This window comes from Nanorana parkeri, unplaced genomic scaffold (assembly GCF_000935625.1).
Source record: "Nanorana parkeri isolate BGI_ZX_2015 unplaced genomic scaffold, ASM93562v1 scaffold217, whole genome shotgun sequence".
NCBI lineage: Eukaryota > Metazoa > Chordata > Amphibia > Anura > Dicroglossidae > Nanorana > Nanorana parkeri.
The window spans coordinates 715384-741181 of NW_017306485.1; the positions used below are offsets into that span (position 1 = coordinate 715384).

Here is a 25798-nt window from a genome sequence, read left to right on the forward strand (position 1 = left end):
TTTACAAAAGTTCAAAAGGACAGTAAAATTATACTGGAACATTTATAGAGTAGAGCAGATAACGCTATGTGCTCTCCGCTATATATATTGCAATGTTAATCCATGGCCTATTCTCAGACTGCAAACTGTGCAGTGTGCCTCTGAGTCCTCTGTGCTTACTGTAGAATAGAGAAATCCATTATTGGAAGAAAGGCTGATTTCAGGATTTTGACAGGTCACATGACCATCCTTCTGGCTTAATTTCTTCTGCTTTTCCATTCAGTAAAACCATTGCCTGACAACAGACCTAACTTGATGCATCTGTTTAACACTTTACATCCTCTGCAATATCCTCTTTGGCTTAATGGTTGCTACCAAAATTAACCTGTATTACATGGGCCACCTTTTTTTTTAATATTTGGTTTTGTGAATGGCCTGACTATTTTGTGAATAAATGTGTGAGAATATTCTAAAACATTGTTGCTAGAACACGATGCTTGTGTGGATTTTCGGCTTCGGGTAAAAACCCATTGAGCTCTCTCGGGTTACCTTTGGCAGTACATTCAGGATAGAAACACAGAAGTTTCCAATAATAGTTCTAGTTGACTGTATCCATATATGCAACAGAATAATGGGCTGAAGAAGATTCCTCTGTGTTTCATACAGTGTCAACTGTTTGCTGGTGTTTATGGTTATCGTGAATATGTTTACTGTGTTGTACTGCTAATTGCACAGCATATAATACATATTCGACTATGGTGTACTTCCAACTTTGTGGCAACCATGAGACAACAGTTTTGAGTTTAGTGGTTTGTAGTAAGAACAAGCCTTGAATGGAGACATTGAAAGAGTTGAATAGAGACCATAGCAATAGAGAGCTAGGGGGAGAGGCTGTGGTGAATTCAAAGATCCACATAAGAGTCAATGCCTTCCACAAATAGAAAAAGTAATGGAAAGAGGCAGCATGCAGGAAGACCTTTAAAAAGTCATGGCTGTGCCAGGAAAATCGAACTCAAAATGAAATTCTGCTGGCCACCCCTGTGATGACAGGTGGTAGCATTGTCTGAAATCCATTTCTAAACATACAATATCTAAAAGTCACACAGGCATATACATCGTGTGCCAATGCATGTTACTATGTATGTCCTTTCATTAGAATGCCAGAAACCAGTAAATAATGAATGAAAAATGATTTTTTTTTAAACATAATATGTAGTGTACAATGTTGAGCTGTTTAGTGAAGGTTAGGTCCAGTGATACTTCGCTCATGCATGAAATTTGGATAAACTGAGTCACTTAAAGGCTTCTTATACCTCATTGGCAATCCAAATCTCCCTAACAATATTTTTGGCTCTGTGTAGGCCAGACTTTGAATTCTAGGTATTTCTGACAACCTTTAGGTTTGAGTGTTTCGGCCACCACTTTATCTTGGGGTGCTTCCACCTCTTCTACTGCATTCTTTGTCATATAAAATGGTTGTAACATACTCAAAGATATCACCACCAAAGTCCCAACATTTTTTAGATGGTTTAGCTCCCCAAAATCTACAAGAAACATACGTTTCAGGTGCACCGGCCTTTTAACACAGAAATCAAGAGAGACATTTAGTCCGTTATTATTCAGCCACAAAGATGTGTTAATGAAATTGCTCTTAGATTTCCATGTAATAATAAAGGTGGCCGGAAAATAAATTACATTTCTGTAAAATTATTTCATAATATCTCAGTAAAAAAGACATTGACATATTTGTTACAGCATTAATTGTGCTCAACGCTCAGGAACGTTTAATATTTTCTCACTTAATTTTTTCAGTTTGGGTTGTCTTTAGTGAAAGACATTCTCCCAATGTAAGGAACACATAAAGTGAATAATAACAAGACTACAATGAACATATGCAATGGTTTGTGGAGATTTGTAATATAGCCTGCGTTTGTCTGGTACTAAACTGTTACACTCTTAGGCAATGCTGGAAATACTAGTGATCCTGAAAAGCCCATTATTAGCCTTCCACCTGCCTACCCCCCAGTGCTCCCACCCCCTGTCTAAATATTGCTCAACGCTCAGGAACGTTTAATATTTTCTCACTTAATTTTTTCAGTTTGGGTTGTCTTTAGTGAAAGACATTCTCCCAATGTAAGGAACACATAAAGTGAATAATAACAAGACTACAATGAACATATGCAATGGTTTGTGGAGATTTGTAATATAGCCTGCGTTTGTCTGGTACTAAACTGTTACACTCTTAGGCAATGCTGGAAATACTAGTGATCCTGAAAAGCCCATTATTAGCCTTCCACCTGCCTACCCCCCAGTGCTCCCACCCCCTGTCTATAGCCCCCAGCCAGTGGCATCACAAGGGGGCTGCGGGGGGTGGCCCGTACCCGGGTGACACCATTGAAGGGGTGACACCAAAATGACTGACAGCCATTTTGGTGTTACCCCCTCAGAAAAGTCGGGCACTCGGTCATGGACCGAGCACCCACAGTTTCGGGAGAGAGGAAGGTACCCGGCGGCATACAGGTGGCTGTCCCCTCCTCTTAGGGTTGCCACCTTTTCTTCACGGTGAAACCCAGCCTCGGGACGCCCCTGCCCCAGCACGTATATTTATTAAAAACATTCCCAAATACAAAGTCTTATGGACCATTCACACTTTGCTATTTTTGTGCTATAACATACATGTGCAATAATAATAACAACAATAATATGCACATTCTACTGAACTGTTGACGGACTGAATCATCTACGACCAGCCAGTGGCGGAACTACCGCACCGGATCCTGAGCCTACAGGGGGGCCCAGTATCCATTCAAACACAGCCCCGGGGCAGAGATGGGGAGCCCATTGGTGTCGGCTCCCTCCACAGTTTTTGGCGGCCGACGAGCCCCCTCGTCTCTGCGCCGGGAGTGCCGAAAAGACCCGACACTCCTGGCGCAGAGATGATGGGGCCCGTCGGCCGCCGAAAACTGTGGAGGGAGCCGAGAATAAAAAAAAGCCTGCAGGCACTGCAGGGGGCAGCCGTGAGGACCGAGCCAACAGCCGCCTGAGCTGAGTACAGGGGCACGCTGAGGTGGACACACACACACAGGGGTGGTTTTCTGCAGCCTCCCCCACCAGGAAACAGCCAGAGGAGGTGAAGGTAAGTTAATAAATAAAATCATTATTTTTTGTAGCCCAATTGATGGCATTGTTGTATAAAGAGAAAGGGAGAACTATGTCTGATTTTTGTTTTGGATAGAGTTAAGGAGGGTAGAAACCGCTCTTCATTTTAGTCTATTTCCTGTGTGCGTCCCATTGGGGAGATTTCCTTTTAGTTCTGTTCTAGAGATGCAACAGGAAATAAGATGAAATCTCTACAAAGTGAGGAGAATTCCATTTTAATACAGTTGTCACTTGAACAGGAAGATTGAAAGATTTGCCCTCTATTCCTGCTCTGGTAACAACTATATAACTGTTATTTCTCTTCACTGTCTGTCTCAGTAATAATGACCACCAAGAAAGATAGAAAGAAAGAAAGAAAGAAAGAAAGAAAGAAAGAAAGAAAGAAAGAAAGAAAGAAAGAAAGAATGGGTGAACATACCCAGTGGGGACACAGACACAGGGCATCTAGTACCTCCTTACTCTCACCAAAACTGAAAAAATTGTTTCAGCTATAGATAGACAATAGCATACATCTATGATAAATAGGAATTCTATATTAAACAAATTGATAAATATTGCATAAAGGGTGACTTCTGAATGTGTTTCTGACAAGGGCAATTTGCGAAAAGCAAAATATAGAAAAAAAGTAAAAAAAAAAAAACCCATAGGAGTCATAAATGGCAAAGTAAGTTAGATTTCAAACCATGAGTAAAATTATGTCATATTAATAATATGATGCAGTTAACAAAATGTAAAAAAGGGAAAATAAAATCTTAAAGTGCCATTTAAAAACATTTAGATTGCATAAGAGCAAACAATGTTGTCTGGAAGTGAGGAAAGTGAATAGAATTCTGGGGTATCACTAGACAGGTCACCAGTAGGAGGCCCTGATCCCACTATATGGATCTTTAGTTAGACAATGTTTAGAATACAGCATAGGCATGTGTATTTATTAACAACATGCTAGTGTAATGTTGGTGATAAATGAGGTTTAATAGACTCCAAGAAAGAAGACTTAGAACTTCAGGCAAAAAGCTTAACTGTTGCATCTTGAAGAAGTGGTCATGGGGACTTCTTAAGTTGTGATTGTTTTCTAGGGTGTGACTGGGCTCACCCTGAGCGCAACACCTTGCTTCGGCCACTATAATGTCAGCCCCTCCCCTGGTTCTCTCTGCTGTCCATGCTCACTTTGGAGCAGTCACTGGGAGTGGTCAGGCTGCACTGTGGCTGAAGCTGTCAACCCTGCTATGTCCCCGCGTGTGACACTAACTCCTCCTGCCCACTGTGTACACTGAGGAAGGAGCGGTTTTCAGTTTTCCCTGCACTTCCTCCTTCTCTCAAGCTGCTTGTAGGGGAGGGGGTGGCTGGAGTGTGTGTCTGGGTGTTTTCTCTCTGTCGGTTTCAGTACATGCTCAGCCCCTGCAACACACACTGCCTCAATCATATGCTTCTCTCTACACTGTAAACTACGAAAGGCTGTGTGGACTCTCATTTGGGCTACTAGGGGTTAATCGTGGTCTGCACGGGGTTAATGGTGATCTGTGCAGCTCTCAGGTGACTGTGTGGACTCTCAGATGGCTGTGCAGGGTTAATACTGGTCTGTGCATCTCTGAGGTGGCTGTGCAGGGTTAATGGTGGTCTGTGTGGCTCTCAGGTGGCTGTGCAGGGTTAATAGTGGGCTGTGCGGGGTTAATGGCGGCTGTGCAGGGTTAATGGTGGTCTGTGCGGGGTCTATGCTGATCTGTGTGGGGTTAATTGTGGCTGTGCGGTCTCACTCGGGTCCCTGTCAGTCGGTCGGTGGGGGCGGCAGGATGGAGGAGGAGGGGATTTTCGTGGGTAGCTCTATAGAAGCACCGCCATTCACGGGAAGGCTGCGGGGACCTTGCTGGGGACCTCAACAGTCTTCCTGTGAAGTTCATCACTTGTTTACAGCACCGGCTTCAGTTTAAAAATTTTAAGTGCTGGTATCTGCGCTTTGTATCAGGGCATTTTCACAAGTAGATGTACCCAGTATTGGTGCATCCCTGGTGTTCAGGTTTCGCTTGAAGAAAAGGTAGCAACCCTGGCGATACAGAGGGCAGCAGCCCTTGCCACTTACATTCCTCACATAACAGCCGCAGTCCTCGGTGCCTGGGAAGCTGCAAGTGAGTGTGGGATCCGGGATGCCTCAGGTGTGTGAATGCATGATGTATTGTTTGTATATATGTATGTGTGTGTGTGTGTGTGTGTGTGTGTGTGTGTGTGTGTGTGTGTGTGTGTGTATGTTTGTGTGAACACTCTAATGCAATAGGCTGCGCACGCCTATGGAATACAGTGTCCAGTTCTGGAGACCTCACTTACAAAAAGATATTGATAAGGTAGAACAAATCCAGAGACAGGCACCAAAAATGGGGAAAGATCTGAGGGAGAAAACATATCAGGCGAGACCACTGGAACTTAAAGTGACACTAAACTCAGGAGTTATTTACAAAAATTCTCGCTCCTGTGATGGACTACAATCTCACCTTTAGTTTACTAATTTGTACTGAGATTGTAGTCCATCACAGGAGTGAGCTTGGAGCGGTGGCTACTTTACAACACACACAGGGACCATGGGGAACAAAAGTAGCCACCCTCCAGAAGGAAGGACCAATTCAGAGATGATTTGAGGATCTACATCCAAGTGATACACAAATGAGATGCATTTCTGTTAATAGTTAAGATACCTGAATGTATTTTTTAGGTTTAATTCCTGAGTTTAGTGTCACTTTAAAGGCATAGTCCACCTAGTAGAAAAAATGTACACATCTTTATAAAAGAAAAACGTGCATTTATTATTGTTTTGCATTGGAGCCAGTAAATGAACAGTGGATCGCGGGTGCAATGCTCTGGCTCCTGCAGTTTCTCCTTCCCATGCCTTAGTAAAAAGTTTTGAATCACTACATGAACAAGGACACCGCACCCCTAATATAGGTAAACAGGAAAAAAAGAGATAGATGGGGCTTTTAAGGTGTCAGAAAATGCAATTAGGGATAATACAACATAGTAATAACAAAATTACATAGTAAAATAACATTTATTTATTAAAAGATTACATGATCCACATGATAAAAATATACCCGCTAGTATCCATGATCAAACAGCATAAAACCTCCCTGGACTCTGTACATGTGCATGATACATGCATAATAGATACAATGAACTTATTTTATCAATTACATTACAATAAATAATTTTATATAAATAGTCATAATCAAAGTAAGATATACTGCAAGTCTGTACTGCGTCCAGCCTTCTGTGCATTTCGCCGAAGCTTCATCAGGAAGTCGGAGGTAACATAAATACCATAAGTGGGACATTAGTGGTGAGTGGATCCGCACAGTCCGGGAGTCATCCCCAGAAACAGTCAAGGACAACAGAGAGGATGGAGAGAGAACTGACGGCGATCAAATATGAGAAGCGCAATCTCTGCCTCAGGATCAAAACGCCAGCTTCCTTTAATCGATCCCAGCCATAGCTCCACTCTCTCTGTATAGATTCCCGCCGCATTGACACACGCCGTCCAACATCGGCGTGTGACCATGCAGCTAGGACTGGCCATGCCTGTCTTTACATTCTGTATGGACATTGAGTAACATGGATAAGAGGAGGAATAAATGGACTACAAGTGTGGTGACATGGCCGCACTCGTATTCCACTGAAAACTACAAGTCTCTCTGCTGTTTCGGTAGTTCCTCCATGAATGGATGACATGGTTGTGGGGGCAGAGTCACGCACATCCACGCTGACTTAAAAAAACAAAACCAGCCCGTGGGGAGAAGAACCCCACAAATCCAATAAGCAGTGGGGTTGCAACATGAACATCTTTCATATTCCATCCTGATTATGTGTGTAACATGAAATGTGGTCCGAAAAGTGGACTTAGTCTTTAATATACACAGAATTGGAGGTGATGGGATTAGTAGATTGCACAATAAAAAAAGAGAACATTGTTTTTTCTTCCAGGTCATTTCACAGACGTGATAGGACAGGAATATGATTGAAACCTTTAAATACATTAAAGGTATAATATGAATATGGTTCAAAGGGGCAGCATTTTCAATATGTAGCTCGATATGAAGATCAAGAACACAGGGACATGACCTCAAACTAGCAGGAGGAAAACTGACCTTAGATGTATTATTTTATTGAAAGACCATTTGATGCTTGGAACAGACTTCCAGCAGAGGTAGGGAGTCAGTCAACAGTAAGTAAAATTAAACATGCTTGGGACAAACATAGATCTGTACTTAAAATTGTTTTTAAAAAAAATAAAAGAAAAAAATAAAGCTGCAGACATGATGGACCATTTGATCTTTTTCTGTTGTCACTCTTCTATGTGTCTCAGAAAGTGACACACATTTGGCCTTTCTCTTTCCTCTGGCACCATCTAGTGGAATAAAGTGAAATCTTGAAGAGCCCAAGGTTTTATTACATCCACTACAAGTTCTTTTTTTTCTGTAATTACATGCAAGTATATTTCTGTAGAAAAAAAAATATTAAAAAGTATATAATATTTTCATTAATAATCCCATAAAAATATAAAGGAAAAACATTGATTGCTTTTTACCTATTTCTAGCTCCTTCATATCTAAAAAGAAATATATTCAATACATGTTATGAAAACACATGTTCTGTATGATCTCCTGATTGAAATAGTGGTGTTACCTTCCTAACAATCTTTATTCCACATTTCATGTGTTATTACAACTAGGACCTTTGCCTGGTTTTTATTTGCTGCTTGTGTCCCCATCGCCATTGCCACTGGTGACAGGAAGTGAGGGAATTTCTTTTTAACAGGAGCACAAAAATAAAATCACCTATTTTTATTAGCACAAAGAACACTTATAATCCTGGTCAGTGTTTTATTGCTGTCTGTGTCACTGCTAGGGAGATGTACCCTGTGTGTGTGTCCTGATGATCATCGACACTGAGACAGAAAGTGACCAGAAATCAAAAAGCTTACCTGTAATATTCCCATCACCAGGACAGAAAATAAAGAGGAATCTCTCCAATGAGGATACAATAAAATCCTACAGAGATTGTAACCCTTCCCTACTCTATCTATATTTCTATATTATGGAAAGAATGTGACACCATCATTTAGCTTTGTAATTATGAAGCATATGAGTTCACAACTCGCATAAGAAGCTTGCATGTGGCTCTACGTATCAGTAGCTATGTAAAGCTGAAACAGATTTTGGGTGAAAGTGTCCATAAGTGCGTATCTAAACCTAAAAACAATAATTTACAGGATTATTCACAAAATTGTGAAGAGTTTGGAGAAGGCAGGAGAAGTGAACAATCTAGGACAACATAGCTGAACTGGAAAGTGGGCTGAGTTGGAGAATGTTTGCAGTTCAGCTTTGCTGTCCTAGATTGTTCACTTCTCCTGCCTTCTCCAAACTCTTTACCCTTTTGTGAATAGCCCTGTTAATATATTGCATGTAACCAGTCCTTTGATGTGGTGGCTGCATTTGTTTCTTTTATTAGAGCCTTTTTTCCATTATTTTCACTTGGTGATCCTGCCAATAACAGCATCGATTAAAATGACTTAAAGCAATGCTTTAATGACCCTCCCCAGCAGCCTGGACTCACCTTTTTTTCTCTTCCCCCTCCTCTGTGCAGCTTCTGGGAGTGAAGAAAATACACTGGGGGGAATTTATCATAGCAATTGTGAGTGTTTGAACTTGCACGGAATATATTTGCACTAGATTTATGTTTCTAGTGTAATGTTGGTGATAAATGAGGTTTAATAGACTCCAGGAAAGAAGACTTCTAACTTCAGGCAAAAAGCTTAACTGTCGCATCTTGAAGAAGGTCATGGGGACTTCTTAAGTTGTGATTGTTTTCTTAGGTGATGCTCCAGTTTCAGACAACCCAGAACAAGTGCAGATGAAAACAGGTGCAAAAAACATGCAACTGAAAAAGTAATGCAAGCTCTGAAGAAAACAGATGCAAAACACGTGCAGTTGGAAAAGTAGTGTAAGCTCAGCTGAAAACAGGAGCACATGTTGAAAGACAGATTTGCACATAAAAAAAATGATGGCTAAATGAGGCTAAAACTGGCGCAAGTGCTTTGATAAATTCCTCCCACTCTATTTTCGATAATGTAGAAGCATGGGACCTCCTACCCTTCCTCTTATGTGACAGCATGGATGCTTGGTGATTGGCCTAGCACTATCACATTGGGTCAGGGAGAGAGTCCTCAGCCCTGCGTAAGCTCAGGGTGACTTGGAGCTTACACCAGTCGTCCTTTTCTCTCTCGGGTGGCTGAAGAGAGCAATGGGGAGAGAAGGAATGCTGGGTATGTGCTGCTATAGAGGAGTACATTAAAGTGAATCTTTTGCTTTACCCTGCATGGTTTGCTTTAAGGTTCATTAGAATCGATGCAGTAACTCTTGCATATCTTGTTGTTTTGGTCAAACCAATGTCTGAGTGTATTGTAGTTGGTGGACTTCAGACCACACTACACAGATGATTTTCAGTCAAGTGAGCCATAAGACTGAAACTGTCCTGAAATATCCAACAGTTAATTACATTTGCTAGAAATAATCACCGACATTCACTTTGAGGGCAATCATTTGATGATCAGTTACAGCAGTAATACACATGAATAAATGTGCATGATCAGGCAATGAAGCAGTTTACAATGTTCTCTGTGTCTGAAGACTTTGTTTTGTGCTACACATGAATGCCCTTACTTCGGTTGGGTTGCCACCTCATCCCTTTTAAAGCTGACACAAATCAATTCCTTTTGTGTTTGACTGGTAGCGTTTATTTAGATTGTTTTGATACCAAAATTAAAGCTGACTCTGCATCACAAATCAAGGATCCATATTTCCGCCCCACCAACACTAGTTAAAAACACACAAAAAACTGCATCATCAGTAAAACAAAATACCTTATTTACGTTGTGACTTTCAACTGCTTTGCCTAGGTGAGGGTGGCAGCACTTAGACCTCTAGCAGTCTCTTTGGAAAGCTGAGGATCCCAAATCATCAGAAGAATGTGCTCCTGTGCTGTGCTGGAGTGTATTCTCACTACATTTGATATCCATCTCTCCGGCCTAGAATTTGCTGGGAGCCGGGGTGTAAGGTGATTATTTTTTATTTTTACTGGTGATGGGTCTTTTTTGTGGTTTTATCTATTGTCCTTAAATGCAGAGGTTGGCGGTTGGAGATTAGCTGAACCCTGATTGATTCAAGGTATGATTTACAGATCCAGATCAGTTTTTTTTATGATAACCCAATGGCTTGCTTGCGACTAGTGATTAGCCGAACAGGTCTGAGTTCGGTTCGAATTCGAACTTTATAACATCCAAAAAGTTTGAATTCGAACTCTAACTCTATGCAAGTCAATGGAGGAAGAATTGCCCCCTTTAAGAGGGCTTATATGCAAGTTATTGGCCATAAAAAGTGTATGGGGATCCGGGTACTGTCCTGGGGGGACACGAATCTATGAAAAAAAAACTTACTTAAAAATACAGTTTTGAAAAGAGCAGTGATTTTAACATTACTTAAATGGTAACAATATAAATGGAAAATTCCTATGAATATCGCGCCTGGAGGGTCCCCTTAACCTGCCTGTAAAGTGGCAAATCTGTACAATGTATAGAACCTGCTTCAGCAAAACTGACATTTCTAAAGAAAAAAAAAATGCCATTTTTTTTTTTAAGCGAGCAGTTCCCCCTCCCAAACAATACCAGACCCTTTAGGTCTGGTCGGAATGTTAGGAGGGACCCCATTTTAAAAAAAAGCGTGGGGTTCCCCACAAAAGTCATACCGGACCCTTAAGGTCTGGTATGAATATTTAGGAGGGACCGCATGTAAAAAAAAAAAAAAAAAAAGTGTGTGTGGTTCCCCCTTAAAGTCATACCAGGCCCTTGAGGTCTAGTATGAATATTGAGGAGGGACCCCATGTAAAAAAAAAAAGTGTTGAGGTTCCCCCTTAAAGTCCCTACCAGACCCTTAAGGTCTGGTAGGAATTTTAAGGAGTAACCCCACCCCCAAAAATGGGTGGGGGGGGAAATGTGAAGTCCCCCCTAAAATTCCATACCAGACCCTTGATCCGAACACAGGCCTGGCAGGAAGAAGATCCAGGCCTTTAAGATTTCTGATGACTCCCCTACAATGGATACTATGTTACATTACATTCACCGTGCTCGGAGAACAACATGACATTACAGAAAGTGCGGCTATTCAAATTTCACAAAGCTCGGCAGTCTGGGGCTACCAGCTGTTGCAGAACTAAAAGTTTTACTGTGGCTTTACTGTGAATTATATTTCATAAAAATCACGCTGCACAGCTTTATGTTTATTTGATAAATGCTGTTATGTACCTCCTCATATAGCAGAATATCTATCCTTAGAGTTATGCTTATGTCTTAATTAATCCCATGGGTCTACTTTTCTCCAATGCACAAAGACCTCATAAAAGACAAAAGGCCTGGTTTACAAAATGGGGAACAAATAAAATGAGTTTTAACCCATAACAGCCTGCCAAATCCATTGAAGCATTTAAATAATGATGATAATTGTTCAGGCTCCGAAACCATTTTACTTTTCCTCCCTTTTTGTTTGATCTATTTTGTGTAAAGTATGCCCACTATGTGTAATGGTGTGCACTTGTGTGCCCACCGATCTCTGCATATTTGTGTGCATTTGTAAAAAGAAACGGCAGTGAATAAAAATAATACAAAAAAAGAAAAGAAAATATATATACACCTTTAAATTATTTAGCCAAATAATATTTACAGTAATATTAAAATCAAAAGGTTTTTAAAAGCTATTTCAAATGCTGATTAAATCACTTACAATGCATGCTGCTTCATGTTTAAAAGTTTTAGCTTTTAGCTCAGAGCAAGTGCTCAGCTGGACCCCTAAGCACTGCTTTAGGGTGGCTCATTTCCCTTCCAGGGTCCCATGCAACCACCCTTGTGTGTTCTAGTAAGCTGTGTGTGTCTCCACAAACAATCAGGCACTGCAAGGCACACCACATCCCTGTCCCTTACTCCCCACTCCTCCTTTCTCCCTTTTCCAAGCTAGTAGATGAACAGCTGCTGGAAACTGCTCTGCCTCTTGTAATCTTGTACTGGATTCTGCAGTCCAGCCTAGTCGTTCTTCTGATCTGTAAGCTGATTTATTTTAACTAGCATAATAAGCATAATAAACACTTTTCTAATAGCTCATAGCATGTCTTCTGATTTATCTTCATCATATCATACTTCACGCTACGCCCGGCCGGAACAAGGAGAGGGGAGCAGCGTGAAGCACAAAGGGCCCAGGACAGGAGGCAGTGACCCCGGTACTGATATTAGCGGTTACCGGGATATTAAATATCCTGGTAATCAGTGCTTACTAGGGGCCCTGTCCTCCTGTCCTGGGCATCCTCTAAGTGGAGGAATTCCAGGACCCGGTCGCAGCTGTGACCTCTGCAACCCTGGTAGTTCCGCCACTGATGTTAACGGATTTGATTATAATAGGGTGCCAAAGAGAAACGAACAGTGTCAGACACATTGCAACAGAAGATAGGCTGCAGCTCAACTAGACAAGGTAGGGTATGAAACTCTGACAACCTGTTGCAATAGCACACACAATGTATGATAGTGCACCTTATGTGCACGTTGTGGTGCCATTCATTCACCACAACAAACTAAGGCAGCCTAACTCCAATGACCATGCACTGCAGCATAACACAATGCATAGTATTGTTCTACTGTGCATTGTGGTGCACTGCTTTACTTAAAATGCTGCATGTGCATTTTTTGGATGCTTTGGTGCATTTCCAGCCCATTCATTTGATTGGGCAGCCTTAATTCAATGCACATTGTTAGTGTGTGAAGGAGAATTTAAGGAAATAAAAATAGATACCTTCTGTGTTAATATATCCTTGATAATATCCTAATAGCTGTCCACAATAATGTTAATATCTCACTATAAATAAAATTATAGTGCTAAAAAAAATTATAAACCAATTATATAATCTATACCCATGCTCCAAATACAATCCCATTGAATGTGCAAAACAAAGACTGTGCACAAAGTAGTATTACATATTTATAAATCCAATGATAGTGAGTCTCTAATTGTCCCTCCCTAATTCAACCACAACAAAGCACAAACTGTCTTCTTCACTCTATAATTTTCTTAAATAGTGAATACAACCACTGGTGCCTCTCCCACTCTTAGACATAGAAGATTACCTTTTATCATGAACCACATCTAAAAGTATTTAGTACGGTCAGGCTCACTTTAATACCGAATGGAATTACCTGGCTTTCGTTGAAAATGATGCAAGATCCTGTTTCATTAGCATAGGATCACAACACCAACTTAGTCAGTACTAACCATGCTTAGAGATGGAAACAGGGTTGGTCAGTAATAGGTGGGAGAACATAAGCTGTGGTGTTGGGAGTCAATATCTGTCTGGGGAAACACATTGTTCCCTGTGATTAGGCTCACTACATTTCTGAGCATCCAACCATTTACTGACTGCTGTCAAGTTAGTGAAAAATGTATTTTCCCATTGGAAACCACACATGGTTTTGCAGGATAAAGCATGCCATATGCAATATTGTGATCCCTAAATTGCTTTTTCACATTAATGAACATATCACGTTATTTTGGATTAGGAGTAGAAAAGTCAGGAAAATTGCAATGATATTGTATATACTTTTAAGCTCACCCAAAGTCTTAGCTGAACACCGGATGGCCCCTTAATCCCTCAAGTATAAAATGTTATCATGGAGAGTTCTAAGTTCAGCTCAGAGATGACCTCATCACTGTGCTGCCCAGTGGCTAACAGGGGACAAGTTGAGAAAGAGGCTAGAAAAGCTAAACGCTAATAAATCTCTGGGACCAGATGGCATACATCCATGAGTACTCAAAGACCTGAGTCAGGTTATTGCCAGATCCTTATTTTTAGTCTTTAAGGACACTCTAACCATGGGGGAGGTACCAGAGGATTGGGGGAAAGCGAATGTGCGGCAGATATTCAAAAAAGGATCAAGATGTTTGGTAAGATAGTAACTAAAGGCCAGTCAGCCTTACATCAATAATATGCAAACATTTTGAGGGAAAGGTCAGGGCATATATTCAAAAGTTTGCTTGTGAGAATAGTATCATAAGTACTAATCAGCATGGATTTATGAAAGGCCCTCCATGCTAGTCAAATCTGTTACCATTCCATGAGGTGGTAAGTTGTACGGTGGATAAAGGAATCCCAGTGGACGTCATCTATCTGGAGTTTGCACAGGTGTTTGATATAGTGCCCTACAACCCGTTAAACTACAAACTAAGACCAATTGGCATTGAAGAAACTGTGTGCACATGGGTAGAAAACTGGTTGCGGGACCGCATTCAGAGGGTAAGGATAAATGGATAATTCTCAAAAAGGTAGTGAGTAGCATGCCCAGGGTTCTGTCCTTGGGACAACTCTGTTTACCCTGTTCGTAAATGGCATAGGGGTGGGAATAAATTGTTCACTGTCAGTGTTTGCTGACGACACAAAGTTATGTAGGACAATATGTTTTCAACAAGACATAGAAGCACTATAGCAAGATCTAAACAAAATTGGAGAATGGGCAGAAATTTTGCAGATGAGCTTTAATCTAAAAAAATGTAAAGTCATGCACCTGGGAGCTATGAACATGCATGCAGAATACACCTTGGGAAGGGTTCTGCTGGGAAAATCAGAGCTGGAGAAAGATCTATAGACCACAGGCTCAGCAATAACATGCAATGCCAAGCTGCAGCTAACAAAGCAAGTAGAATACTGACTTGTATTAAAAGATGAATTAATTCAAGGGATAGAAATATCAATTTACCACTTTACAAAACTCTGGTAAGGCCACACCATGAGTACGCAGTTCAGTTTTGGTCACCAATCCTTAGGCGAGATGAGCTAGAAAAAGTTCAGAGAATGGACGGTCTGGGTTATCATGAACACCTACAAACATTACATTTGTTCTCCTTAGATAAGAGACACTTAAGGGGTGACATAGTCAGTTTATAAACTCATCAATGCAGACGGCATCATTGGGAATTCATTACTTGAACCAATAACTGTAAGGAAGATGTGGGGGCACAACAAGAAGTTAGAGAAGAAGCGGTATAATTTTAAACTGCCTAATTTTAAACTGCCTTACTGTGAGAGCGGTAAAAATTTGAAATTTACTTGTGGGGGGTCTGTGGGCAAAGGGGCTTATTTGCATTGGGGTACCCCTTTAAATACCTTTAAATAAGGGGGCACCCAGATGCTGCCCTCCCCCCTTGTAAATGAGTAAGGGGTGCTTGTAGCCCTACCCATTCACTAAATGGTTAAATCAAATAGTTAGTAAAAAGTCCAGATGATGTCACGGCTCGCTCCGCCCATTTGACATTCTCAGCCGTCAAATACTACATCGCATTTGGAAACTCCCGAGTGCTATTCGTGAACTGGATTGTCATAATGCTATTCGGGTCTGTGAGCCGAGGTGTCATAATGCTTTTTCATATGACACCTTGGCTCACAGACCCGAATAGCATTCGGAAACTCATGAATAGCACTCGGGAGTTTCATTTCAAAATGTCATTTTGCGGCGAGTTTTCGTCGGGTTCGGGTGGTCGTCGTGCGGAGGGACTTTTTTTATTTTGGCGGGTCGGCGGGGGTCGTGCATCGTTATTGACGCTGGATTACATCGATGGAGCCATTTTTTTTTCTCTTAATTAAAGGAATAGTCAAAAATGTAGTCTTTCTTTTTTTTTCAATTAAAGGATGTTATCTAAAAGTCTGGACTTTTTACTAACCATTTGATTTAACCCTTTAGTGAATGGGTAGGGGTACAAGTACCCCTTACTCATTCACAATGGGGGAGGGCGGCATCTGGGTGCCCCCTTATTTAAAGGGTACCCCGATGCAAATAAGCCCCCTTGCCCACAGACCCCCACAACCACCGGGTCAGGGTTGTGAGGAAGAGGCACTTGTCCCATCGGCACGGGGACACCCTCCCAATGCCGAGGGCACGTGGCCTGGTAAGGTGCAGGGAGGGGGGCGCTCGATCGCCCCCCCCTTTCCTGCCCTGCCGGGCCAGTGCTCGGATCAAGGGTCTGCTAGGACTATTAAGGGGGACCACACGTTTTTTTTTCCCCAATTTTTTGGGGCTGGGGTTCCCCCATAAAATTCCTACCAGACCTAAAGGGTCTGGTAGGGATTTTGGGGGGAACCCCATGCACTTTTTTTGTTTTAACTTTGGGGGGTCCCGCCTAACATTCCTACCAGACCTAAAGGGTCTGGTATGAATTGGGGGGGAACCTCACCCTTTTTTTTTTCCATCTTCTGCAGACTTTAAAAAAAAAAAAATTCTAATGTCACTTTGCGTCCAATAAACGGAATTTTGACCGGACTACCGCTAACGAATTTCATCCGAATCAATTGCGGACCCGAATCCGAAAAATGACTACTGCTAACGAATTTCGTCCGAATCCCGCAACAAATTCAATTGCGAACCTGAATCCGAAAAACTAAATATGCAAAATCCGAATCAAAACAAAACTAAACGAAACAAATTTTTTGCTGGTGCACATGTCTATTTGTTACTATGTAACTACGGTATGTCTTTGGTCAAAGGAAGTGGGTTTAATGATGCTGGCAATTGTGCTAGTGCATTTTGTGGTGGAAAATAAGTACTGTTGTGGGAGAGCTTAAGATTAAAAGGGAATATTGCAGTAAAAGCTGCATTTTTTAATGGTATCTTTTCATAGACTGTTCATTTTTATCTTGATCCTTAAGCTGGACTGTGGCTGTTACTGACAGTCACCGGCTCTAGCTCTTAAAGTGATATTAAAGTCAAAAAGATTTTAAGCTATTTCAAATGATAATGAAATCATTTACAATGGAGGCTGCTCCTTGATGGATGGATGTTTGTAGTTTCCTGCAGAATCAGCTGATCCTCTAAACATTGGTCCTGACTTCCTGTTTTAGAGTGACTCCTTTCTCAAGTAGAGTGTTATGCAGTCACCCTTGTTTGTGCTAGTAAGCTGTGTGTCTCCACAAACACACAGGCACAGCAAATTAAGCTACTTCCCTCCCTCCTGGCCCCCTCTACCCCCTCTCCAGTCTAGTAGATGAAAAGTTGCCGGAGTATGCACTGCTCTTTGTGATCATATACTGGACAGGAAGTTCAGGGAAGCTGAGCTGAGAGACTTGGAAGCAGCTGTCCAGAAACATAAAGACTGTAAGTGTTTGTGCAAAAATGCAAAGCAATGCTTTACTATACAATGCATATTTGTTTGATCTGGATTCATTATTGAAAAAAAGTATGAGTGTTTAATACTTCTTTAAGCCTGCTGGAACCACAAAGACTCTGGATGTAGGTCTTGCTACTGGAGAGCAGCATGAGACCCGTGGACTTGAGGGCCTTCGTTTTTTCTCTGAGCCATAACAAAAGGAGAAATTTGCCCCACTCACAGAAAGATTCTCCAACAGGGTGGAAATGTACCTGTGGTAACTAGAACCACTGACCACTGGGAGCATTCATTATCTTGGTGGTCAGATTTTGCCTCATATTTGCAAACTCTAACAATGCCAAACACTAATTGCTAGTATAACAATCTGACAGAAGTTATCTTTTAAATGCTTCCATTGCCTGAAAAATCATGATGTAAGGGAGAGATTGGCAGGGACCTGCTGGCTGGGTAGTGTACCCAGGGGGTGTTAAGGAACTTACTGCTACTGTGCCCAGGGGGTGTGGAGGAGACCAGGGCCACAGCAAGCTTGGTGTTTGGAGCCTGGAAGACAGGGCTAAGCAAGATGCTGCAGCTGGGAGTCTGCAGACCAGGGGGCCACGAGGTGAGTAAGCTGTGCCATGTTGTCCTGAGTGTGCAGAGAATCCAAGGGACACATGGCTGCTGGGTGCTAATGCAGCTGTACAGAGACTGTACAACGGTTCCAGTGCTCTGCTGTTCCAGGGCGCCTGCTGTTTCAGTATCATGATGCCAGGAGGGGCCAAGCTACAAAAGAACTGCTACCACACGTTTTCCAGTCGCATAGAAACATAGGGCATACCCACCCACAGGCGATCACAGTCCATCTGACTTCAATCAGAGGCTGCAACTCGGTTCCACTCCACAACCACCCTGAGTCCCCATTCACACCACGGTGGATGCGTTTCAGTGCGGTTCGCACGCAAAGTTTAAAAGGGCATTTTTGGGCATTTATAATCGCGTTTCAACGCTGAACGCAATTAAAAGCATCCAAAAACGTGCTTATCAGCGCGTTTCCATTGAAATTTATATGGAATGCGCCCTTATCAGCATGAAAAAATAGCTCAGGGAGCATTTTGGGCGGCAGGCGGTTCGGATGGCACGGAGCCGCACGATTGCATTAATGCGATACAGATGCTCTGATACTTACCTGTGATATTGGAACTTCCAGTCAGAGGGAGATCAACCTCTGACCGGAGCATGGAGCCGGCTTCCTTTCCAATCAGGAAGCCAGGCGGTGGGTTGTAAGCCGCCTACCGGCTTCCTAAATGGCTAGAAGCCAGCTTCACTTGTTGCTAGGCAGCCTGGTTTCCTAAGCAATCAGGAAGCCAGGAGGCGGGTCATGACGTGCCGCCCGGCTTCCTGATTGGCATGGAAGCCAGCTTCACCTGTTGGTAGGCAGCCTGGCTTCCTGACCATTCAGATAGCCGAAAGGCACCTCATGATTCGCTGCCTTACTGATTAATCAGGAAGCCAGGCAGCCCTAGCAAGTGAAGCCGGTTCTTTCGCTAGAACACTGGCTTTACAGGCAATCAGGAAGCCGGGCGACGGGTCATGATCCTGATAACTGGGGCACAAGGCACCGATATTTGAGGTCAGCGAGTACTGAAACAAAATATCGGTATTTGTACTCGATACCGAAAAACCGGTATGGGTGCATCCCACATTCTAAGCATAGTTAAATTTACTTGCTGTTGATTCATTCACTACTACCTCTGTTGGAAGTCTGTTCTAAGAGTCAACTACTACAGAAGAAAATTGGACTGCAACATAATCAACACGACCCAGATGGGACTTGAACCCACAATCTCCAGCTCCGGAGGCTGATGCCTTATCCATTAGGCTACTGGGCCATTGTGTGTGAGCCCCATGCTACAGAAAATGATGGATGTTGAGACGATTGTTTTTCCTCAGATTTATTTATTTTTAAGCAGAATTAATGTCTTATATTAAAAAGATGGTAGCAGGTTGTTTTTATGTCAGAAGAGACTATATATGTCTTTAATATCATTCCCTGACTACTCAAGGTTTTTTTTCCTAATTTTACACTGAGCCGCTCATGCACAGCTCAGTATATAATTTCAGCATGTCCTAAGTAGTAAAATAACTAATATCTTCCTTGCCTGGGTGAAGACTTCAATCCAGAAGAGAGGAGGTGTGAATGTCACATTACTGGAGGAAGCCACTTTGGGAGGTAAGTGTCCAATAATGCTTAGAGCACAACTCAGATGAGAACCCACAAACAACACCTACAAAGGCTGATACCTTAACCATTAGGCCACTGGACATAAGTAAAGCTTATAAAGTATGATGAGCACTGGGACATTCATTTGAATTATTGCCACACTACCAGAGGAAAAGCTCTGATATTTCTGGCTTGCACAGTGAACGCAAAAAGGAACAACCAACATCTGCACAAAGATTACTTAACAAGTTGAAAATATCTGTGTGCAGTCAGAGGCATTGCTAGGCCCCGGTACTGCAGGCATATGCCCCGTCCTCTGCTTAGTGCCCCAGGTCTCCTTTGCAGTTAATGTTGGTGTAATGCCACCAACAATAATTCAGACAAATTCATTCTCACAGCTTATGCCTGAAAATTTCCATACAGTTACACATGATAGGCAATAAGAGGAGTACTAGCTCCCTGCAGACCTCGCCATGTGTCCCCACTGGGAGAGGAACCGAGGGCTACTACACACACACAAGGATAAAACTATCAGTACACAACATCAGTGCATTTAAAAATATAGATGGCCAACAGAAAAAAAGACCATGTTGTCCATCAAGTCTTTCTGTTTTTTTATTAGTGGAACTGTAATTTTTTAGACAATTTTCTAACAAGTAAATTTTTATAGCAGAATAGACTCTGTATGTCTTTTTGCCATAAGAGCTGCTTCACTACTTACTAGCATTTTTTTCTAACTGCAAACTAAGCCACACATATGCAGCTCAGTGTAAAATCTCTGTATACCTTGAATGCAGGGACAAAGTAAATACTGTGTGCATGCACAGGCTGATCAAAGCAGCTGAAGGCTCTGAACCCCACATTAGACCTGGGCAAGATGCTAGTGGTGGAGCAAGACTTCACATGACTGGAGGAGAATACTTTGGGAGGTACCGTATTTTTCGCTCCATAAGACGCACTTTTTTCCCCCCAAAACGAGGGGGAAAAAGTGCCTGCGTCTTATGGAGCGAATCCCGACGCCCGAGACATGCAGTTTCGGGCGCCGGGCGAGTAGTAGGAGCCACTGCTCGTTTAATACAAGTGATCTAACGAGATCACTCGTATTAAAGCCGAGCGGCGGCGATCGAGTTCAGCAGCAGGAGCCACTGCTCGTTTAATACGAGTGATCTAATGAGATCACTCGTATTAAAACCGAGCAGCGGCGACGATCGAGATAACCATAGAGCAGATGTAGAATAGACGTTCTTCGCCTGCTCTGTGTCATCACTGAGACCGTGGCGCTGTAATCACAGCGCCACCTGTCTCAGCGGTCACTAACTGCAGCTTCTGTCACAGCTTCTGTCATAGAAGCTGTGACAGAAGCTACAGTCTCGAGTGCTCCATAAGGCGCGCCGGACCTCCCTGCGTCCTATGGTCCGGTGCGTCTTATGGACCGCAAAATACGGTAATTGTTCCACAATGTCCAAATATGCTGCTCATACTCGCACATTTGAAAGAGAGCCCTGTGGGTCCAGTTTTAAAATGTTTGTATGAATATAGATCTATGTTAATGCCAAGCATGTATCACATGCTGTTAACTAGGGATGCACCAATACCACTTTTTTAAGGCTGAGTACGAGTACCTTTTATGTGGCAAATAAGTTGCGCTCGGTCTAGTTGTGAATGGATGTGAAAGTGCTCTCTCAAAACCCAAAGGGGGGAGATCACCTTCAGATAACAAAATAAAAGGTGTGCGGTGGATTCGGGTCCCTGAAGATGGTGGACGCGGCACAGGTACTCGTTTTATGTATCAGAGTATTTGCACGAGTACGAGTACTCATGCAAATACTCGGTATCGCGGCGGATACCGATGCTTGTATCGGTATCGGTGCATCCCTACCGTTAACTGACTCACTACCTGATGGAAATCTGGTCTACTCATCCACTACTATGGATGCTTGGAGCGCAACATAAACCCAGGTGGGACTTGTTCAGACTGTCATACAGGTGCCTTTGGTTGTACTTTAACATTTTTGTCTGAGGATAGCCCTATGTTTATTCCAACCATGGTTAACTTCACCTGCTGTTGATTAACTCATGTACTTCTTTGGGCGTATGGCGTTTTACCACGCGATCGAACGGGTGGTAAAACGCGCAGGTGAGAACCATGCCCATAGGCAAACATGGGTTTTCACCTGTTGCGCGTTTTACCGAGCGTAGGAACGCGCGGTAAAATGCTCAGGTGTGAACGGGGCCTTAGTGTCCACTACAGAAGAAAATTGGAGTGCAGCATAATCAACACAACCCAGATGGGACTTAAACCCACAATCCTCAGCTCCGGCGGCTGATGCCTTATCCATTAGGCCACTGGGTCATTACATGCAATACTGACATGCTATAAAAAATGAAGGACAACATATTAGACACATGTTTAACCTCAAAATTATTACCAGAGAACACACTGAAGAACTTTCTCTAATGTCTCTGGCTTGTAGAGTGGATGAATAGTGCACCATCACTGTAATATACTTGTTGTCTTTTTTCCATACAAAAAGGAACAGTCAGAATTTGCCCATTAATTCTCTAAAAAGTTAGAAAGTCTCTGTGTGCAGTTTTTTGTAGTTACTAGGATAAGGACTGACAGGGGTGTGGACATTTTTTTTAAAAACTACTTGTCCAAGGACTAAAGCGGGGGCCTGATCTTCTTGTCCCTCATGAAAATCTACTTGTCCTGACACAAAAAAAGGAAAAAAATGTAACCATAACCGTATTTAGCATTGCCAAGAAGAGCTTCTTGTTGGTCAGTGCCGTCAGATGACTGCGCTGACCAACGAGTGCTTGAATTTTGAGAGCAAAATTCAGATTACAATGGCACAGGTACAGATAGTTCACCCATACTGGCGGATGGGAAGGACCATTCCCTGAAAGGTAAGTATAGCGGGGGATGATGGCGTCTGGACCAGATTTGTGCGGGTTATTCAATTTTTCCAAATTACTTTCCGGTGCAGACTTGGGCGAGGCCGTGTACGGTTGCCTCGCAGCCTCATTGATTTCAATGGGGTTACATCTGTGTGGTAATCTCTGATTGTTTTTAATCACGATTATGTGCGATTGCACTGGCGTTATTGCGGCGGGAAACTGCGCAATCTGACTTGTGTGACTGGGGATTGTCCACTCCGCTCACACACACAATGCCCCATGTATGCGTTCATTCGCATGCAGATGATAGGGATTGGTTTTAATTTTTTTGATTTTAATTTTACTTTTTTTTTTTGCTTCGTAATATTTTTTTGATCATTATTTATTTTTATTTTTTTACTTTATCACTTTTTTTCTATTTTTATGTATTTACATTTTTATTATTTTTCCCCATTTTATGTGTAAATTTGTAAGTGTTATATATTTTATTTTTTACTTTTTTTTCTTGACTTTATTGCTATCACACAAGGGTAACAAGCCCTTGTGCGATAGCTTTTGGAGGTGACAGGTTCTCTTTATGACCCTGTCACCTCCAACACAGGAGTTCTAGCACAGCACTGTGCTATTTCTCCTGTGACAGGAAGGCTGCATTCCTGTGTCACTACACACATGGAGCAGAGTAGAGAACCGTTCTCTGTCCTGCTCCGTGCTCTGGAACCTAATTTGCCGTGTTCATCAATCCCCCACAAGAGGGGGGGCCCCCGAAGACTACAGCAAAAAGGAAGCCCAGGTGCAGAGAGACAGGCAGGCGGGAGCAATATACGGCCGTCCGCTGGAGATAGAGAGATGGGAGGGGCGAGAAAATAGGGAGCGTGATTCAGGCAGGTTACAAGTGATTTTTGGACGGCTGTACAGCCGTTTAAAATTCCTTGTACAAAATGGCTCCCATACTACATTTAGCCGTGCTGCTTGCCCGCAGTCGGGCTAAATGTAGAAAAAACCTACTCGCCCGGCGCCCGAAACTGCCTGTCCCAGGCATCGGGCGATAGGAATTCCACACCCCTGACTGAGACATATGTGCATTGTGTATACAGTAAGTAGGCTCAGGTTCTTTTTACATTGTCACTTTAAAACCCTCCAACTATGAGCACAGTGTGGCCACACCCACCATTCACCAAAAAATACCAAAGGGATCCTCAGGTCTTGCGCCATCCTAACACTGCCCTTGTTTGTTGGTACTGTCTAGACCTGAGCAAGCACTAATACAGTTGGTATATACATGGGGCAGCTTTGTTACTTAAATGTTATGCATGTTGTGTTTTTCCACCATTTCTTCTGCACAATGATTATTCTCATAGTAAAGTTGGGTATACACAGGTAGACCTTCGAACATTCATATGAAAAATCACCTCTGAACGATCCATAACACCATCAGAGACTTGGCAAATGTCACTCAAAATGTCATTTGGTTTTAACATTCGATTTTGGAATGAACAGAGTTTCTCAAACAAAAACCACATTCACTGTTAGAATTTAGTTCATTCGAGAGAAAAAATTCTATCCTGCTCCTTTAATTTCTTCTCATCACTGTGGTCAAAAACAATCTGCGATTTGACCCCAATATACAAAAATCGAACAAACATTCAGAAAACGTTATGTTAGGTAGATCGTATAGCGATCTACCTCATAGTGTGTCTCTTCGGACATCTAACATGTTCTTGATATATTGTGTAGTTAATCTATGTTTTTTCTTTTATTGTATTACGTATTTATTAAACAGGGCTGATTCAATTTATGTTTAATTTTGTAGCCATGTCATCATAATAATAAAATTACAATGACGACTATTAGGACTAATTCATTCTCATTGCTTATGGCAGAAAACACTCATGCAGAGATACTTGACAGTAAAGGATGGAAAACTACAGTATCTTCCCATGGACCCCCCCATGTCTCTTTACTGGGAGAATAACCAAAGACTACTACACCAACACAAGTGTAAAACTATAAGTACAGAACAGTGCATTGTATGGCAGAAGGAGCTGTGTATGTCTCTTTTGCCGTAAAGTTGCTTCCCTGCCTACTATCATTTTTCATCTAATTGTACACTGAACCGCCCATACACAGCTAAGTATACAGTCTCAGCATGCCTAAGTGCTAATAGATAAAAGAAACAGCGCCTTCTCCTTATGTAATATAATTAATTAAAAAGACATAAAAATCCATTCTACTCACATGTACAGTCCAAAATCATCATAATTCCTCAACCAATGGCATAAGTATGGAACAAAGACGAACAGAAGTCCCTTCAGCATGTGGCAGTGGACTAAAGCGAACACGTTTCAGGGGTTAAACATCCTTCTTCAGCGCTTACAAAGTGTACTGTTCGTCTCTGTTCTGTACTCATGCCATTGGTTGCTATATGCTGATGATTTTGGACTGTACATGTGGCAGTGGACAAAAGCTAACACGTTTCAGGGGTTAACCATCCTTCTTCAGAGTTTACAAAGTCTTCTGTTCGTCTTTGTTCCGTACGTATGCCATTGGTTGCTGTATGCTGATTATTTTGTACTGTACATGTGAGTAGAATAGATTTTTGTTATTTCATACATGTTTTAAATAAATAATATCTGCTTAGTGCCCCAGGTCTCCTTTGCAGTTAATGTTGGTGTAATGCCACCAACAATAATCCATACTAATTCATTTTCACAGCTTAAGGCTAAAAATTTCCATGCAGTTATACATGATAGGCAATAAGAGGAGTACTAGCATCCTGAGAACCATGAGAAGTGCATGCAAGGGTGAAGAGTTTGGAAATAGCCGATTTGGAAAAATTCTCCAATTCAGCTCACTTTCCGGTTCAGCTATGTTGTCCTAGATTGTTCCCTTCTCCTGCCTTCTCCAAACTCTTCACCCTTCTGTGAATAGACCCCATAGAGGACCAACAGCAAAAAAGACCACATTGTCCATCAAGTCTGCATTTTTTTTTCTGATGGAACTAAAGTCTTTTTTTTAGAAAATTTTCTAACAAGGACATTTTATAGCAGAAGAGACACTGTATGTCTTTTTGCCATAAGAGCTCCTTTCCTGCCTACTAGCATTTTTTTCTAATTGCAAACTAAGCCACACACACACAGCTCAGTGTAAAATCTCTGCATACCTTGAATGCGGGGACAAAGTAAATCCTGTGTGCATGCACAGGCCGATCAAAGCAGCTGAAGGTTTTGAACTTGGAATAAGACCTGGAAAAGATGGTTGTGGTGGAGGAAGACTTCCCATGACTGGAGGAGAACACTTTGGGAGGTAATTGTTCCACAGTGTGCACATATGCTGTTCA

General features: G+C 42.1%; 1 non-coding gene across 1 annotated transcript; it reads right to left on the reverse strand.

Moving 5' to 3' along the window:
• Positions 1–19158: 19158 nt before the first annotated feature.
• On the reverse strand, positions 19159–19231 carry TRNAR-CCG. Its single transcript has one exon. It is a non-coding gene; the product is annotated as a tRNA-Arg (tRNA).
• Positions 19232–25798: the final 6567 nt, after the last annotated feature.